Raw genomic sequence first — 19,774 nt, 5'->3', positions numbered from 1 at the left:
TATACTCCTCTTTTCTTCCCCATTCTTGCATGCAATGGCAGCCTACCATACTTTTGTTTTTGGCCATTTTACAGTTCTGAAAAAGTGCTTATTTTGGTCCATACTTCATGTTTCATTTAGGTCCTTTCATGGTTTGGGGTCTCCATAGGTCACTTCATGTTATATCCCTCTTTTATTCCCCATTCTTGCATGTCTAGTTAGCCTACCATGCTTTTGTTTTTGGCCATTCCACAGTTCTAGAAAAGTGCTTATTTTGGTCCATTCTACATGTTTTATTAAGGGTCTTTGGCTGTTTGATGATTATTTTGTATACTTCATGTTGTAGCCACTTTTGAGCCTAATTTTGCATCACATTTCTATCATGTTTGTATACTGATTTTGAGGCTGCCATATACTGTAAATATTCATATTTTTGGTCCCTCTTCAATGTTGTAGAAGGAAATTTTATTCATATTTTTGGTCCCTCTTCAATGTTGTAGAAGGAAATTTTTCAGTTTGGGTTTTGCTTATATCACTTGCTTCATTACCCCCCTTTTGGCCCCTATTCTTGCATGCCATTTTTACCATACCTATGCTTGCTGTTTGGCCATGTTTATAACTGTGAAAGTGCATTTTTTGGGACTGTCTAGCTTCTGCCTTTGCATTGCATGTCCATATTGTGCATGTTTGGCATAGCTATAGGCCATTTCGGGTGCCTAAATTCACATTTCGGGGCAATTCCATGCATTTCATGTCATTTCGCCTCATTTCGGGACTGTTTTCCCCCATATTTTACTGCTGAAATTCCATTAGAATGATTGCATGCCATTTCCATGTCATTTCATCACATTCTGTCATTGCCTCGGTTTGCGTGCCCGTGTGCACGCATTTCGAGGCACCTCATTTTTATCCGCCGGCATCCTATGTGAGTGTGGCTGAGGCTCACTCATGTTGGTATAAGCCCATATCATGTTTCCATGTCATTTCATCACATTCTGTCATTGCCTCGGTTTGCGTGCCCGTGTGCACGCATTTCGAGGCACCTCATTTTTATCCGCCGGCATCCTATGTGAGTGTGGCTGAGGCTAACTCATGTTGGTATAAGCCCATATCATGTTTCCATGTCATTTCATCACATTCTGTCATTGCCTCGGTTTGCGTGCCCGTGTGCACGCATTTCGAGGCACCTCATTTTTATCCGCCGGCATCCTATGTGAGTGTGGCTGAGGCTCACTCATGTTGGTATAAGCCCATATCATGTTTTCATGTCATTTCATCGCATTCTGCCATTGCCTCGGTTTGCGTGCCCGTGTACACGTATTTCGAGGCACCTCATTTTCATCGCATTCTGCCATTGCCTCGGTTTGCGTGCCCGTGTGCACGCATTTCGAGGCATCTCATTTTCATAACATTTTGCCATTGCCTCGGTTTACGTGCCCGTGTGCACGCATTTCGAGGCACCTCATTTTCATCGTATTCTGCCATTGCCTCAGTTTGCGTGCCCGTGTGCACGGATTTCGAGGCACCTCATTTTCATTATGTATGCTATCGCCTCGGTTTGCGTGCCCGTGTGCACGCATTTCGAGGCATCTCATTTTCATCGTATTCTGCCATTTTCTCAGTTTGCGTGCCCGTGTGCACGCATTTCGAGGCATATCATTTTCATTGCATTCATGTATTTTCTCGGTTTGTGTGCCTGCGTGCACGCATTTCGAGGCATTTCACTTCCATAGCTTTGTGTATGTTAGGATTGCATATTGCATCATGTCCGGAATAGGAGTTAGCCCGGGCACAGGAAACGAGGTACATTTCGTACTCCGAGTGACGGAATGTGTCTCAATTCCCCAGTCACCGACACTCCGGATTATCCATGATGGAGTTAGGTTTTAGCTGTAGTTTCATGAGCATTCATTCTATATTGAGTTGTGCATTTCGACTCCTCGGCCATCATGCCTCGGTATGCGTGATTGGTGGCACGAGGATCGAGACATGCATATATCTGTGCAAATACATTGCTATGCCCCTTTCCTGCTCTCTGTTGCAGCAAAACGAAGAATCAGCAACTTTTCGGGGCTTGGCACGCATTTCAAGAACAGGTGTAAACAGAGGCTAATTGGGGCATTCCGGTGGATTTCCGCGCAAGACAATCTGGACATGCATCATCCATCAGAAGCAAGGCACTTCCTGGCTTGCATGCCAGTTTTATTTGCTTTCTTAGTTAATTCATTAATTAATTAGGATTTTGTAATATTTGGACTGTAATATTCTTTTATTCGGGACTGTATTATTTATTCAGACCCTCCGAGTGAGGGCACAACTGTAATAAGTGTGCGTGAGTGTGATGTATGTCTTCCAACCCCACGTCTTTCTCCCTTTTATTTATCCGCTTATGATGGTTAGATTAGGGCATATTTAAATTAGCATACAGTATGACAGCATGTTTGCATTCATTCATCTGTATTGCATGCACCGGGCTCGGCGCATCATACTAACTGCATTGTACTTTCAATTTCAAAATTGAATACATGATAGTTGTAGCATTTCATATACCATTTTAGAATAGCCGAGCCTGCTATAGTTGCATTTTGCATGTGTTGCATTAGGCATTTCTGTACAGTTAGGATCAGGCATGATTTCTAATGAATTCCTATTTTGGCTTGGAGTACTCGGTAAGCTTTATGCTTTAGCATCCTTGCATGCGTGTGAGTGACTGCCATGAATAGCATGCTTACCATGAGGCTAATTGCTTATCTGATATATCTGCCTGAATGCCTGTGGGTGAAGGTTGGGTTACTTAAATTGGAATAAATCATCAAATGTTTTAAAGCCTACCTGCGGGTAACAAACCACTTTCAAAAACAAGCATGAAATGTTTTGTTCCAATTCAGGCGACCCAGTCTATACTTATATGCTGTGTGCATCACATAGGAACCTAGGCTAATAACCGGAATAAGAACTCACAATGTTTTCAAAAATAGATATCATGGTTAGTAGAGGCCGATCTTTGATCGGGCGAGCGGGGGTGCTCACGAAGTGACCTTCCCCAATCGTACCCAAGTTCCCGAGCCGAGGCAACTTTGGTGATGACGTACACGTGGCCTCTTGGCACCGAGTCAGGGTTTCCTAAATTTCCCAAAATAAAATATTTAGGTGGCGACTCTGTATCTGGCAAAGCAGTCCATGTTTGGCACTACTTTTTCAAAAAATCAGTTTCTCAAAACGATTTGCCGGATTTGGACTCTTTGGTTCAGATTAAGAACCGTGACATTTTAGAGTCCGAGCTGTAGTGACCCCAAATGACCAGAACGGGACTAACCCTCCCGGGGCGTTCGGGGACGTCTACACTCCTCTCTCTAGAACTCTCTCTCTCTCTCTACATTTTGATCTTGGTTTAGTGAGACCCAACCCTTGTGCCTTCATTAAAGTGGTAGAGCTTTGCAAGACCTCTATTTTGATCCAAAAATCGTGGGTTTTGAAGCACTTTCGAGATTCCTCATCATTTCCTTTGGTCTCTTCATTTAAGGTAGGGATAACCTACTCCTTTCTATGAGTTTTGACATAGATATTATGTATTTTGTATAAATGGTGTTGTTTGGGTAACTTGGGAAGGTTAGGGTTTTAAAATTAAAACTAAAAGAGGGGTTATGTTCTTTTGACCCATACATGTGAAATTTGGGTCTTCAAATGAGGTTATTAACGTTTATTGGTGATGTTTGGACCTTTGGGTCAATGTTGAGAAAAATGGGGTAAGTGCCCTAATTATATTGAATAAATTAATTTGGGAAAGTTATGAAAATATGAAATTGAGTTGGAAATAATGAAATTAAGAAGTTATGAGAATGAATGGTGGAGTTAAATTGATAAATCACTCACTTGTGAAAACGTTGATAATTTATCTATTGAAACATTTATTATCTGTTTAGAAATAATTGCTTTAGGCTATCGGTGGAGGATAGTCTTGATTGTTGTAGACATTGTATGTTGATTAAGGAAAACTGAAACTAATCACATTGAATATGACGATTGGGATAATACATCGAATATGTGTATTGATTAATCATTGTATTTGATAAGTGTTTAAATACATTGTATATTGTTTGGGAGGAGATAGGGGATGGACTCCATGGTTTGAGAGGAGATAAGGGATGGACTCTCAAGTCGGTTTGGGAGGAGATAGGGGATGGACTCTCAGACCTGTTTTGAAGTATTGAAGTGTGTTTTTTATATATGAGCTGTAGTCTCATTGAGTTGTGGTTATTGGAAGTGTTATTATATGAGTTGTTATGTCGTTTAAATTGTTTGGCCAGGTTCTGAGCCATGTTTATGAATCAAAGTTGTATAAGTAAAGGAAAGTGGAATGAAACATAGGCATATTTGTCATGAAATTGGATTGTGTTATAAGTTGGATTACAAGTGTTAGCCATTTATCAAATGCTAATGTTTTAGTTATTGCTCATACTTGGTTTAGTATATCTCTACTGGGCATTGGCTCACCCTATATGGGACATCATTTTCAGGTTCAGGTGATATGCCACCTCCAAGGACGTAGCTTGAAAGGCTTAGAGGCTGAAGGATCCTTTGTTATTCTCTTTTTGGTATTACATGTAAATTCAAGCCAAGAGTTTATTTTGTACAAAGAGTTAGAACTCTTCTTTTGTTGTACCCAAGTGTTGACTTGGAAAGTTGTAAGCCCGTAGAACATTTACTTTTGACATCAACATGTAATACTGTAGACGTCCCCGAACGTCCCGGGAGGAAATCCCCCGTTTTGTTCATTGGGCTCACTACAGTTTAGGACTCAAAGTCACAGTCCTGTATCTAATCTCGCAGAGTACAATGCAAGATCAATGAATCATTAAAGAGTCCAAATCCGGCAAATCGTTTTTGAAAACAGATTTTTTTGAAAGAAGTGCCAAACATGGACTGCTTTGCCAGATACAGAGTCGCCACCTAAATATTTTATTTTGGGAAATTTAGGAAACCCTGACTCGTTGCCTAAGGCCACGTGTCTGGCATCACCAAAGTTGCCTCGGCTCAGGAACTTGGGTACGATTGGGGAAGGTCACTCCGTGAGCACCCCCGCTCGCCCGATCAAAGATCGGCCTCTACTAACCATGATATCTAGTTTTGAAAACATTATGCGTTCTTATTCCGGTTATTAGCCTAGATTTACTATGTGATGCGCACAGCATACAAGTATAGACTGGATCGCCTGAATTGGAACAAAACGTTTCATGTTTGTTTTTGAAAGTGGTTTGTTACTCGCAAGTAGGCTAAAAATGCAGATTTTGCCACCCTCGGGTGGGCTTAAAAAACATGATTTTGCCACTATCTAGTGGGCTTAAAACTCACAGTCAATGCATTATTCTAATTCAGATAATCCAACATTTGCCCACAGGCATTCAGGCAGTTATATCATATAAGTATATAGCCTCATGGTAAACATGCTATCATGGTAACATTTACACGCATGCAAGATGCTAAAGCGTAAAAGCTTACCTAGTACTCCGAGCCAAAACAGAAACTAGGTTATAAATCCATGCATGATACTAACTATACAGAAATGCCTAATGCAACACATGCAAAAATGCAACTACAATAGGCTCGGCTATTCTAAAATGACATGTGAAATGCTACAGCTAACAAGTATTCAACTCGGAATTGACATACAAATGCAGTTAGTATGATGCGCCGAGCCCGGTGCATGCAAGACAGATGAATGGATGCAAACATGCGAGCATAAGTATGCTAATTGAAACATGCCCTAAACTAACCATCATAAGCTGGTAAATAAAAAGGAGAAAGACGTGGGATTGGAAGACATACATCACACACACGTACATTTATTACAATTGTGCTCTCGCTCGGAGGGTCCGAAAGAATAATACAATCCAAATAAATAATTAATTATTACAAAACCCTAATTAATTAACAAATTAACTAGGAAAGCGGATAAACTAGCATGCAAGCTTATGGACCGCCTCAGCTCTATTCCGAATGATGAAAGATGCATGCTTGAGTTGCCTGGTGCGAAAATCCATCGCGATGCCCCGATTCACCTCTGTTTGCAATTAATCCCGGAATGTTATGCAAGGCTCTGGAAGGCTGTTGATTTTTGATTTGCTGCAACAGAGAGCAAGAAAGGGGCACAGCAAACTATTTTCACATATGTATGCATGACTACTCTTCAGGGAGTGTAGTCCTCGATCCTCGTGCCACCAATCATGCATCTCGATGCTTGATGGCTGAGGAGTCGAATTGCACAACTCGATGTGAAATGAATGCACATGAAAACGCAACAAGACCTAAACTCCATCATGGGTAATCCGGAGTGTCGGCGACCGGGAATTGAGACACGTTTCGTCACTCGGAGTACGAAACGTTCCTCGTTTCCCGTGCTTGGGCTAACTCTTATCCCAAGCACAATGCAAATGAGATGGCATACACAATGCGACTAACATACAACCTAGCATACGCAATGCTATGAAATGGCATACACAATGCTCTAACATGCGACCTAGCATATGCAATACTATGGACCGAAATGGCATACACAATGCACGATGGACTTACACCAACATGAGTGGACCTCAGCCACACTCACATCAGTGGCCATATGATGGAAATGAGACAACCGAAACACATGCAAACATACACGATGCAAGGGATCGATCCTAAGGCATCGAATGTCACTCTACCAAAGCATGGAAAAGGATGCAATATGGCATACAAACACATAAATTCTAGCTCTGAAACATGATACAAAATGCTCTCGAAACATGCAAACATGGCACACAATGCAAGCTAGGGGGCCCGGGTACCGAAACTAGTGAAGCGCGTTACTCTAGAGGTACCCAAAACAATGCACTAATGGCAAAATCAACCCCAAACAGACCCTAGGCAGGTCTGAAAAGTGGGGAAATGGCCTAAAATGATGGCTCGGAATGCAACGAAATGGAGCTCATTCAATGGTCGGTAAATGAGGCATACAAGCCCGACTCTCAAACGCATTTAAAGAGTATAAAACATAACAACATGGCATTCAAAAAAGCTCTGAAATATGATGAATAATAGGCTCAAAACATGAACACACCTTAGTATATGCATGGAATGGATCTCAAAACTCAAAGCTAAGCATGGACCTTGAACTACAAGCATGAAAAACTAACATCATTCAACCACAAGACCCAAAAACAGAGCTAGGGCAGTCCAAAATAAGCACATTATCAGTATAAGGCATGGCCAAAATATGCTAGAATCAATGGCCTATAAAGCATGCAAAGAAAGCTAGTGAACCATGAGTTGTTCTACAACTATATGAAGCATATGAGGACTCACCCAACTAACCAAAAACAGAAGTATTTCATGCCAAAATATGCCCAAATAACCCCTGAAACTCAGTCAACACATGCAAGAATGATGAGCCCTTTTGGAAAGCCATGCGAGGGGTTGTTCTACACATACATGATAGACAAACAAAAGGAAAAAACCACCTCTGGAAATAAGTTATGACAGCCCTAAAACTCACTAAAAAGAGCCTGAAATTGGTCTAGGAAGCATGCAATGAAAGGCCCCTTTGAAAGGCCTTGAATGGAATTGTTCTACACATGCATCATAGACATAAAATATGGCCAAAGGGGGTCCGAACAGAGCTAAGGAAGACCTCAAAACTCACATAATAGGGCCTGAAACAAGACTTCAAAGCATGCAAGATGGAGCCCCTTTGCAAGGCCAAAAAGGCCAACAAACAAGACAAGGAGAGGGGGGTCACTCCCCTATGATTTTAGGGCTCAAAGACACATCAGTGGCTAAAAGGCCAAACCCGGGCCAATGCAAATGCTCTAATGCATAGCCCCAAGCATGAGGGAATGAAGCATACAAAGGGGAAGGTGACCCCAAACAGAAAAGTGACCTTAAGTAAACATGTTTATAAGCTCAAAAGGAAAATTTTTTAAGTTTATGAAAAATCTTGAAAATGCTCACAAGTAGGGCTAAGATATGATGCAAAACAATGCTTAAAAGAGGGAAATGGTGTGTTACCCTTGAAGCTCAAGAAGACAGTAGCAAAAGGGGTCCAACCTCTGAGCTAAAACCAGATTTTGGAGCTCAAAATGATCCTCAAAGAACCTCAGCCCAATGGTAGTTGAGTTTGATCAAGGGTGCCTAGGCAAAGGAGAGGTATATCTCCATGTATAGCTCTTGCTATGGACACAAAGGCAAGAGAAGGAGAGAGAGGCAGAGATTTGGCTCTGAAATTTCTAGTGAGAGAGGGATTTTTAAGAGTGAGAAGCTCCCAAAACTTGCTTAGGCAGATTGTCCTTGAAAATGAGAGATATAACTCATATATAGCCATATACAAGAGTTGGTTCAAAAAAATCTGAGTTTGGAACAGCTGGAGGTTGTGGAAGACAGCTGGAGGATAAATATTTGAGTTTGGGACCTGTAGACCACTTTTCTGGTCAGCCAGCCACTTTTTTTGGTCGGCTGACCACTTTTTCAGGAGAAGGTGGTCGGCCAGGCACCTTTTTGGGTCGGCCAGCTAGTTCAGGAAAATTCTGCTTTCCAGGTCCAACTTCAAATGGCCATAACTCCTTCATATGAAGTCCTTTTCAGGTTATTATTGTGTCCAAATTGAAGCCCCGGAAGTTAGCTTTCCAATGGCACCAGACTTGTATTAAAATTCCTCCTATGTAAAAAGTTATGCCTATTTTGATGAAGTCGCGCAGATTCGGTCCAATCAGATTCATGCCGAACTTCTCCCGAACTAGTTTTCTTCTCTCCTTTCCTCTTTTCTTTAACTCCAAACCCCTAAAAAAAGTGTTTTGAAAGATTTTTCAAAGATTTCATTTCTATTTCATTTATTTCTACTTTGTCCTTGCTCGGTTTACCGAAAAGCGCAACATTTGACAAAATGCGAGCCTCGGAACATCGTAAAAACTTTATTTCAAAAACGTTTTGAAAGAGAGGGTTTTGAGGTCTAAAATCTTTTGATCAAGATTGTTTTGGTCCAAAAAGGGGTATGAAGTTTAGATTTGACTCTCTCCTTGCCGAAGAAACTGAACCTTTCCCTTGCACACATTTCTCCACCATGTAAACCATCAGTCGCGTCCAAGTTTTAAGGGCAGTCAAAAATGGGGTGTCTACAGTTTCCCCTCTTTGACCGAACTCGGAAGTCAAGAGGTGACGGGAGTGAATGTCAAAGCCCAGAGATGACCCATTTTTGACAAGGCCGAAGACTTGGACAAACAAACAAAGTATAGACAAATAAATGGTTGCGCCCGCAGGCTGGCTGCGTATCCCTCTGCAAGGAATCAAACCAGCGTAGTTCAGGGGCAGGATGCAAAATGATATGTAGAAAGATTTTGATAATTGGACTTATACGCTACGCAAAGCCGGTTTGATAATTGGACTTATACGCTATGCGAAGCCGGTTTGATAATTGGACTTATACACTACGCAAAGCCAGTTTGAAGATTGGACTTATACGCTAAGCAAAGCCGGTTTGAAGATTGGACTTATACGCTAAGCGAAGCCAGTTTGAAAATTGGACTTATACGCTATGCGAAGCTGGTTTGAAAATTGGACTTATACGCTAAGTGAAGCCAGTTTGAAGATTGGACTTATACGCTAAGCGAAGCCAGTTTGAAAATTCAGGATTTATTTAATGCAATGGAATGAAACAGTGCAAATGATATACAATGTATCGAAATAATCAAACCACAAGTAGTGCAAAACCACACAAATATCATAAAGGGATGGAGATGCAAAATCAAACTCCGTCTACCATAGAAAAGGTGCCGACACCCTCAAACCACAATCCCATCAGTGGAATAGGCACAAACACATGCAGAACTATGTGTGCGTAGACGGAACACAAATACAAGTAATTGGGTGGCATGATATAAGTGAGGCATGATCTGCTCAGGAAAGATCGTGATCCTAAATGCTAGATGCAACATATTACACTACAATGCAATGGATACAACGGATAAGGCGCGCGGCCAAACCAAATTTTGCCTAGGAAAGGCATGGACACAAACAAACCATGTCTAGCACGGAAATGGTGCCGTCACCCTCAAACCACAATCCCATAAGTGGAATAGGTGCGTTCACAAAATCTCATAACCATGCTTTGACATGAAAAGTATGAGCACATACTAGACCAAGCTCAACATGGGAAGGATACAAGCGATACAATGGATATGCAGTAGATGCATGCGATAGATACTATATGCAATGCAATGTAGTAGCTAAAATGCAATGTAATAGCTAGGAAGGGAAGGTACCTTACAGGGGCAATTGGCAATGACTTACCTCGGCAATGCCCTACCTCATGCTGATGTGGGAATCTTTTGCTTCTTCTTGGTTGAACCACATGTACTACTTTTATCCCTGACTATGGTCGCAGCTTTCCCTATTCTCCAACAGGGTGACAGACTAGGTTGGTTCAGTATCCAGAATTGAGGCATATACACATGCTATCTCAACCTATGGGGCTGCCATACAGATTTCAAGCCGAGGATATACCCCTGGGTATTTAAACCAGACTTTAGTCTCGGAAATCTCAAACCTTTGCGTTCTAGGCATAAGCCATTCGAACTCTAGTTTCCACCGTCTCAGTTGGTCTCCTAGGAACTCACCGCAAGCACAGGCAGGTGGCTATACCAAACCACTGGAAGTCGTTCGGGCACGACAAACACCAAAGGAATTACACCTTTAGGGGATTTAAGGTCTCTTAAACCAGACGATAAAACAGATATAATGCAATGGATGTAACAGATGTGATACAATAGATAATAGATGCGATGTAAAAGAGAGTACAATAGATGCAAAGGGTGACATACTCCAACCACGCTGGACTCGTGAGTGGAGGAAGAACAAAGAAAATCAATCAGGAGCGCGTTCCACGCAACCTAAGATAAATTCCAAACACGCTGAAATCGTGTAAGGAAAGGACCACTCAAACCACGCTGAAATCGTGAGAAGAGGTCCGAAATCGCTTGGGCTCGCGCTTCACGCGTCTTAAGATAAAGCACGCCTAGGGCTGCGCTTCACGTGTCCTGAGATAAAACACGCCCAGGGCCGTGCTTCACGCGTCCTGAGATAAAACACGCCCAGGGCCGCACTTCACGGGTCCTAAGATACAAGAGAAAGGTATGAGACTGTACCACAATTGTAATGAAAGTGTGCGCTAGATGTACAAAGTGAATGGGTGCGATAGATACACAAAATGAATGAGGAAAGATGGTGTGAACACCAGGTGCACCTGATGTCTTTAACCGAGTGAATCAACAACCTAACACGTCTTACGCGAAAGAAGGAAATGGTGAACTATGAGATCCAAACGCGTTTCATGCGAGTGCAGGAAAATGAATACAAATCCTAACACGTTTCACGTGAAAGGTACGAAGGTGGCGTAACCAACAAGCATACCTAACCGTATCTCATACGGAGAGGGAGAAGGTTTTAACCGGGGAGAATAACAATGGTATAACCAACAGGCGTATCTCAACGTATTTCATACGGAGAGAGGGAAGGTTTTAACCGGGGAGAAAAATAATGGTGTAACCAACAGGCATATCTCAACGTATTTCATACGGAGAGAATGAAGGTTTTAACCGGGGAGAAAAACAATGGTGTAACCAACAGGCGTATCTCAACGTATTTCATACGGAGAGAAGGAAGGTTTTAACCGGGAAGAAAAACAATGGTGTAACCCCCAGGCGTATCTCAACGTATTTCATACGGAGAGAGGGAAGGTTTTAACCGGGGAGAAAAACAATGGTGTAACCAACAGGCGTATCTCAACGTATTTCATACGGAGAGAGGGAAGGTTTTAACCGGGGAGAAAAATAATAGTGTAACCAACAGGCATATCTCAACGTATTTCATACGGAGAGAGGGAAGGTTTTAACCGGGGAGAAAAACAATGGTGTAACTAACAGGCGTATCTCAACGTATTTCATACGGAGAGAGGGAAGGTTTTAACCGGAGAGAATAACAATGGTGTAACTAACAGGCGTATCTCAACGTATTTCATACGGAAAGAGGGAAGGTTTTAATTGGGGAGAATAATAATGGTGTAACCAACAGGCGTATCTCAACGTATTTCATACGGAGAGAGGGAAGGTTTTAACCGGGGAGAATAACAATGGTGTAACCAACAGGAATATCTCAGCGTATTTCATACGGAGAGAGAGAAGGTTTTAACCGGGGAGAAAAACAATGGTGCAACCCACAGACGTATCTCAACGTATTTCATACGGAGAGAGGGAAGGTTTTAACCAGGGAGAATAACAATGGTGTAACCAATAGGCGTATCTCAACGTATTTCATACGGAGAGAGGGAAGGTTTTAACCAGGTAAACGTCACATCCTAACATGTTTCACGTGAAAGGAGGAAAGGTGAATTCGAAATCCAAATGCGTCCCACGCGAGTGGAAGAATGATAGAATGATTTCTTGCTGACAAGGGGTAATCTCTACATGTAAAAGCCATGGATGTCGCTTTTCTTTTTGATCATATTCACAAATTTTCCCTCATTGCAAACAAAAGCCAAGATAACTCTGACGGGGAATGGTACTCAGGGAGAGCACTTCTGATCGCCATTCTGGCTTGAGACAGTGAAACAGTCAACATAATATTTTGTTCACTTTAAACACAAAGCTCATATCAGCACACTGCTTATTCTAAACACGCAGTTCATAACACAGTATTCGGTTTATTCGGCGCACAGCTCATTCTGAATAGACAGTCTGATCTGAAAAGACAAGATGCAAAACGGAACCTGTAGAAGTTGAAACAAACCTGGATGCTCCAAATTTTCCCTCTTTTCTTTGGCTTTGCAGTCTGGAACCCACATAGCTTCAGATAGGTCCTGGTTTAACTGTTCTCACATGACCTGGGTTGAACCCTGTAGTTTTATGAAAGAACAAATCCTGTTTTGCACAAATTTGGAGAATGGCATGGCACTCTGAGCACAAAATGATTCGTTTTTAAAATTGAGAGATGAGTTTTTGACCGGGTATTGAGCCTACAACTGACCACAGCCAAAACGACTCAAAAATGGAAAACAAAGGTACAACAGCCTAAACTCAACTCATCAAAGGAAAAATAAGATAAAACAACCTAAACACATCTATTGACACTCAAACGACTCAAAACAAGAATTGAGACAAACGAAAACACACAAATACAACACTCAGCTATGTTACAAAGGTAAGAGACCTCTCGGTGCACGAGGAGCCAGTTTCTCCAGGTATTGTTTCCCACCCTTTCTCATTTGTGATTCTCACATCACTCGGCACTCGGCCCTCAAGCTCTGTTTTTCTCACAAAACCCTTTTCCTCACTTTTTCTCTCAGCGCACATCTCTCTATTCTTTAATCTCTCATTTTTTATCCCTCCCCTGGGTGGTTGATGGATAAACAAGAAATTGCAGGCTCATGCGCCTAGCATTCTGTTAGATTCTTCCTTCTGCTTACAACAGTGAACTTTCCCACAGAGGGGTTACGCTACAATTGGGTGTGAAGCACATCTGCAGTTGACATCAGTTGACGATGCTCCGTGGGGGAGTTTGGATGTAATCAGATGTGTCCAAACAAAGGAGTGGAATATCTCGATCCATTCCCATTTGTGCTTCACACTTGGCTTGATACCTCGTTACTTGGAGGATGTGAGAGCTTTCTGCCCTTTTTGCGGTTAGCTTCCGTTGTGCCCCTTTCTGGCAAGTATGGTGCCCTTTTTGCAAATGCGTTGATAAAGGGGAAAAGACAGAACACCTGACTCAACTGTGCCCCTAGTTTATTGTTTTGACCATTTTTATTTTGTTTTGGTTTTCTACTAAAACAATTTTAACCAAATTGAGAGTTAGATTAACACGCTTGTTCGATTTTCTAATTCAAAATCATGTAAGTTAGGTTATGAGCACTGAAAATTTTCCTTTTTTTGGTCCAAGAAAAAGGTCCAGTTTTGGAAAAATGGAATAGTTTTCGAGAGAAAATTAGTAAACCTTAGTAAAAATTCTCAAAAACTATTTTTGCAAACGGCCACTGCTCAACGAGCATAGAACCCACTCTCGAGATGCACAACCTCATATTCGAAGGAAAATTGCCCCTTGCTTGAGGGGAGCTACATGGCAACGGAAAGTTGTCCCTTGTTTAAACGGCACTGCAGCGCATTGAATGGCAACGGAAAGTTGCCCCTTGTTTGAACGGCACTGCAGCGCATTGTAGTCAGTCCTCAGAGCGACGAACACAACCAGACTCTCGGATACAGAGAAGGCAAAGATGATCAAAACCATTACATGGACACAATCGATTTGGAAGTGTTTATGGCTGGACTTTAGAATGAAGTTGCCTACGTGTCCCAAAGATGGGAATCAAGCCTTACGTAGTTCGAGGTTAAGGTACACTCGTTATTAACCCTCACCTTTTACGCTCTAACTTTTGCCAAGGCCGCCCTTTCTGGGTTTTCAACCTTGCGAACTTTGTTTTTCTTTTCTTTTCAATTCTTTTTTTTTTTCTTCTCATTTTCTTCATTTTTTTTTCTTTTTTTTTTTGTTCTTTTTGTTCTTTTTCTTGCTCTAGCTTTTGCTCGGGTCTCCCTTCCGGGTTTTCGGCCCAGCGAGCCCTTCAAGGGTAAAAGTGTAGCTTTGTCCATGTCAAATGGTTTTTAGACCCTAAAGTCATCTGAATCCAGGAGAGTGGCTGTTGTTCGCTGATGATGTAGGAGTCCATCCAATGGGGGGGCTGAATTCCCCCCAATGTTGTGGATAGAAGCTCATTTGTCCTTCAGCAATATTTTCTTATTTCCTCCCTTCTGGGATTTGGCATTCTTACCAGTCTTCGTCTTTGACTCTTCGAGCACATCTGACATTTTTGCCCCTAGTTCGAGGGTGTTCTTGATCTAGCTTCACAAGCTTTTTGGTCTGACTTTTCTTGCCCCTAGTTCGCGGGCTGCTTCAAATCTGGCCACACAGGCCTCACATCGTGGTTGACCATTGAACATTCTGAATCTAAGTTCGAGGTTCGAAAGCAAGGGGTCGAGTCTCGAGGCTGAGAGCGATCCTAGGCTGCACAATCTCAAGAGCGATTCCACACAGGTCTTCGCAGGACGACGCAAAACATTTTTTTGAAAGTTTTTAAGAAAACGACAAATCGCTCCGAAGACAGTGTAGAACCAATCTAGATCAAAGCCAGGGTCCTTCTCAGTACTCACATTAACAAGCATGATCTCAATCATTAAAGGCTTAGCACGCCTCTCTTTTTCTCTGTTGATCAAAATTTTTTACAAATCCCGAGGAATTCCTTCTTCTTTGTTTTCATCACAATGTTCAAAAAGTTTTTGAAAAAATTAGGTCAATGCAATGAGTTCGAGGCACAGAAAAGTAGGCGAAAAACATTGCCGTTTCATTCAAACTTTTGGCATAACTGGCGCAAGGCAGAAGCGAATATAAGAGTGTGAAAAGACAACTGTTGTTCTATTCAAATCTGATGGTGTAACTGGTTCCACGGCAGAAACAGACTCAAAAAGAAAGCAAAAAGACAAACACAAAAAAAAATAGTGATATCCGAGACAATAACCCCGGAATCACCCAACCTCTGCACAACAGGACTTGACTCGATACAACAAGACAGACCTTAACAAAAAGACTGACTCAAAACAAAGAGACAGACTTAAAAAAAAATCATAGAACTGACTCAACACCTAAGTCAGAAACTACAAAACTAGCATTCGCAAATGCTCAAAACAGTGCATGCCATTCCCACGTCTGGAGTAAATCGAGCGCCACCCGCAGCTGGTTCATCCCTTGATCACATGGTCACATTATCCCCCAAGTTCATCGATCCAGCACCGATAGACTTTGCAGGACCTGACGCGACGATGACCTTCTTATCAATCAGATCTTGTATTTCATGGTGAAGGCGAAGACACATGTCAGTGTCATGGCCAGCTTGTTGATGAAAGACACAGTACTTCGCCGGGTTGCGGGAGAGAGGAAGTTTATTCAGTAATGGCCGCGGCTCTAGGGGCTTCAGATGCCACTTTTCGATCAGCACCCTCAGGGCCGTTGATAGAGACATGTCCAGTGGGGTGAACACCCTCTGGCCCCGAGATGAGTATTTGGCAGGTTGTGAGCTGGTTGTGTTGGATGTACCGGCGAAAGGGTCGGTAGGTGCTGACTTTTGATGATCTCTTCCGAGTGTAGGATTGGAGCTGACAGGATCGTTTCTGGTACAACATCCCTTGTCTTAGCTTGCCTCTTGATTTAGACTGCCCCCAACTCGAGTGGCAAAAGTATTATCCACAGTTTTTGCGATCACTGTGAGCACTTGCTGTTTGTTCAGTCCCTCAGCTTTCAAAGCCTCAACAGCCCACTGAAGGTGTTCATGGGGGCCAATTCCTGCCCCTACCCTGTTCTTACCACTTGCCCCCACTTTGCTAAGAGATTTGCCTTCTTCCAATACAGCCCGTCCCAAGATTGGGGAGCGTTTTAACATGAACTCCCTGGTAGGCGATGTGGTTGATGATGGAGCCAAAACTCCAAAGGTTAAATCTTCCACTGTTCCCTGAAGATCTTCAATCATGCTCCCCAGCTCAAAAGTAGTGGGTTCACGGGTTTGAGATGATTGGGATTCAAGTGCATCCATCGTGCTTAAGCCCATGCTTTCCGGGATAAACATCTCGGGCTTGAGTATATGGGTTGGGGTGTATATACTGGGGTTGTAGGTGGGTGGCAGTGTATGGCTGAGGTTGAGATGTGGATGAGGTACTTGGTCCTTGGGGTTTTGAGGTGGAACTATTGTCCGGTTGTCAATGAGATTCTGGATCTCATGACGAAGGCGGTAGCAACCATCGGTGCCATGGCCGCGTTGCTGATGATATACACAGTATTTACTGGGGTTATGTCTAGCAGGGAGTAGGTTTGGCAAAGGTTGAGGATTAAGGGGTTTGAGATGCCCTCTTTCCATCAGGACTTTTAATGCGCTGGTTAGGCTCATATGGAGAGGGGTGAAAAATCAACCCTGAGCTCGGGCTGGGCTGGCTATTTGTAGGCTGGCCTTGGCAAAAGGGTCGGCTATGGCAACTGTGTTAACTTTAGCGGGTTTGGAAACAGTGCTACCGCCAGCATTGGTACTCCCGACTGGGAGCCTTACGGCAACCTCGGTGGACCCATCCTCAATGTCATGAATGGAGTTAAGGCCCTGTGCCCTTTTGAATTACTTCTCAAGGTTCACAATTTTCACTGCAGTCGGATTGAATTCATTGATATCAGAGGGATGAAGCCTCTCAATAGGCTGCACCAGGGGTGTGGAAACTCGAGCTTGAGTCAACCTTTCTCGGGGATCTGGACCCTGCAAATCTTCAGCTGGCAGAAGTGGGTCAAAGTTCGGATGGGGTCCCAAAGCTGGATGCGAGGCAGATGGCCCAGATGGGCATTGCGTTTCAACACTGGTCTCATCCTGCATTGCAGTTCCCTAATTTAACGTTGCTATCATAGCCACAAATTCTTCCGAACCCTATGCCATTACGGGTCTGCTGATGATGTGACAGGTGACTGTCAAATCAGATGAACAAATGAACCCTGTCTGGCCCTCCTTTGCCTTACCACTGGCGAAGGAAAACTGGTTGCCCTTGAACTGAATTTCTGACCTAGCAAAGTCTATCAGCACTAGTCCAATGTCCCTGGGGGATATCGGAGACTTCTGAAGCTATGGCTCCAGGACTACCTAGTAAAAGAGAAAATAGAGAGCATCTCAGCCTGACTTCACTAGAACAAATACGAGCACAACTGAATGACTGCACTCTTTGCTGAATTCTGTCCCAAAATTCTGCCTGTGAACTGATACCCTTAGGTAAAACTGATTCCCAAAATACTGAACTGGTGCCCGCAGGCCTGATACCCAAATTTGTAAACTGATGCATGCATTCCTGTAAAGGCACACTCTAAGAGCACATAGCAAGCAAATGAGAGCCAAAACACCCCCATGGAGGGTAGGGTTTCCCTGTCTTATTTTGTCAGGAGCTATGGTTTCATTACGCACGCAGTGGTTTCAAACAACCTATGATCGGGTAAGCAACCTGTCCTAGCTTGGAATGGTCATGCACTAGGTCGAATGGTCAAAAAGGGTGCCCCGGTAAAATCGGGGTTTGTGTTCCCGTCGTGGTAGAGTCCGCAACCGGTCAACCTTATGGCATGCTTCTCGAAGCGAGCCTCCGGCAAACTATTTAAGAATAGCATACGGCAAACATGGTGTCCTAGGCGCACCAATGCAAATGTAACGCAAAGAAACACATAAGTGTAGTCAAAACCAGATATCATGAGTTCGAGTCAAGTTCTCGAACTCCCCAGCAGAGTCGCCAGAAACTGTAGACGTCCCCGAACGTCCCGGGAGGAAATCCCCCGTTTTGTTCATTGGGCTCACTACAGTTTAGGACTTAAAGTCACGGTCCTGTATCTAATCTCGCAGAGTGCAATGCAAGACCGATGAATTATCAAAGAGTCCAAATCTGGCAAATCGTTTTTGAAAACAGATTTTTTTGAAAGAAGTGCCAAACATGGACTGCTTTGCTAGATACAGAGTCGCCACCTAAATATTTTATTTGGGGAAATTTAGGAAACCCTGACTCGTTGCCTAAGGCCACACGTGTCTGTCATCATCAAAGTTGCCTCGGCTCGAAAACTTGGGTACGATTGGCGAAGGTCACTTCGTGAGCACCCCCGCTCGCCCGATCAAAGATCAGCCTCTACTAACCATGATATCTAGTTTTGAAAACATTATGCGTTCTTATTCTGGTTATTAGCCTATATTTACTATGTGATGCGCATAGCATACAAGTATAGGCTGGATCGCCTGAATTGGAACAAAACGTTTCATGTTTGTTTTTGAAAGCGGTTTGCTACTCGCAAGTAGGCTAAAAATGCAAATTTTGCCACCCTCGGGTGGGCTTAGAAAACATGATTTTGCCACTATCTAGTGGGCTTAAAACTCAGAGTCAATGCATTATTCCAATTCAGATAATCCAACCTTCATCCACAGGCATTCAGGCAGTTATATCATATAAGCATATAGCCTCATGGTAAACACTACAAAAAAAATTGTTTTTTGCAACGCCAAAACGCCGTCGCAAATACTCCCGCACACCGTCTCAAAAGCTATTTGTGACAGTAATTTTTCTTTTTGCGACGGCAAGTGGGGGTCACAACAAAGGGGGTTGCAAAAGAGGTTTAGCGACGGCAACTGAAGTCGCCATTGTATTTGCGACGGGAAATTTTCTTTTTGCGACGGCAATTTTCTGTCGCCAATAATGGATGAAAATCTGGGTTTTTTTGCGACGGCACAAGCTTTCCGTCGCTAAAATAGGTTTGTGCGACGGCAAAAATTCCGTCGCTAAAAATGTCGTCGCTTTTGACTATTGTCGACGGCAACCTGAGCCGTCGCTAATGACTATTGGCGACGGCAATTATACCGTCGCTAAAGCCTTGTTTTTCAATAAATTCCATACCTTTTGCGACAGTATGGCTGCCGTCGCAAAAAGCCTGGCACTTTTTTTTTTTTTTTGCGACGGGGTGTGCTGCCGTCTCAAAAAAAATTATAAAAAAAAAAACCCTGTTTTACAATTATTAAAAATATAAAAATAACCTGTAATGTTGGCAAATGATATAATAATATAAATACATAAATAAAATAACTAATGTTGGCAAATGATGTAATGTTGGCAAATGTTGGCAAATGAAAAATAACTACAAAAAAATCTAAAAATTCCATAATAATATAAATACATACATAAAC

Source organism: Camellia sinensis, chromosome 5, assembly GCF_055761805.1.
Source record: "Camellia sinensis isolate YWXY chromosome 5, ASM5576180v1, whole genome shotgun sequence".
In the NCBI taxonomy this organism is placed as follows: Eukaryota; Viridiplantae; Streptophyta; class Magnoliopsida; order Ericales; family Theaceae; genus Camellia; species Camellia sinensis.
The sequence above is the reverse complement of the archived record's forward strand: the minus strand, read 5'-3'. Positions refer to the sequence as shown.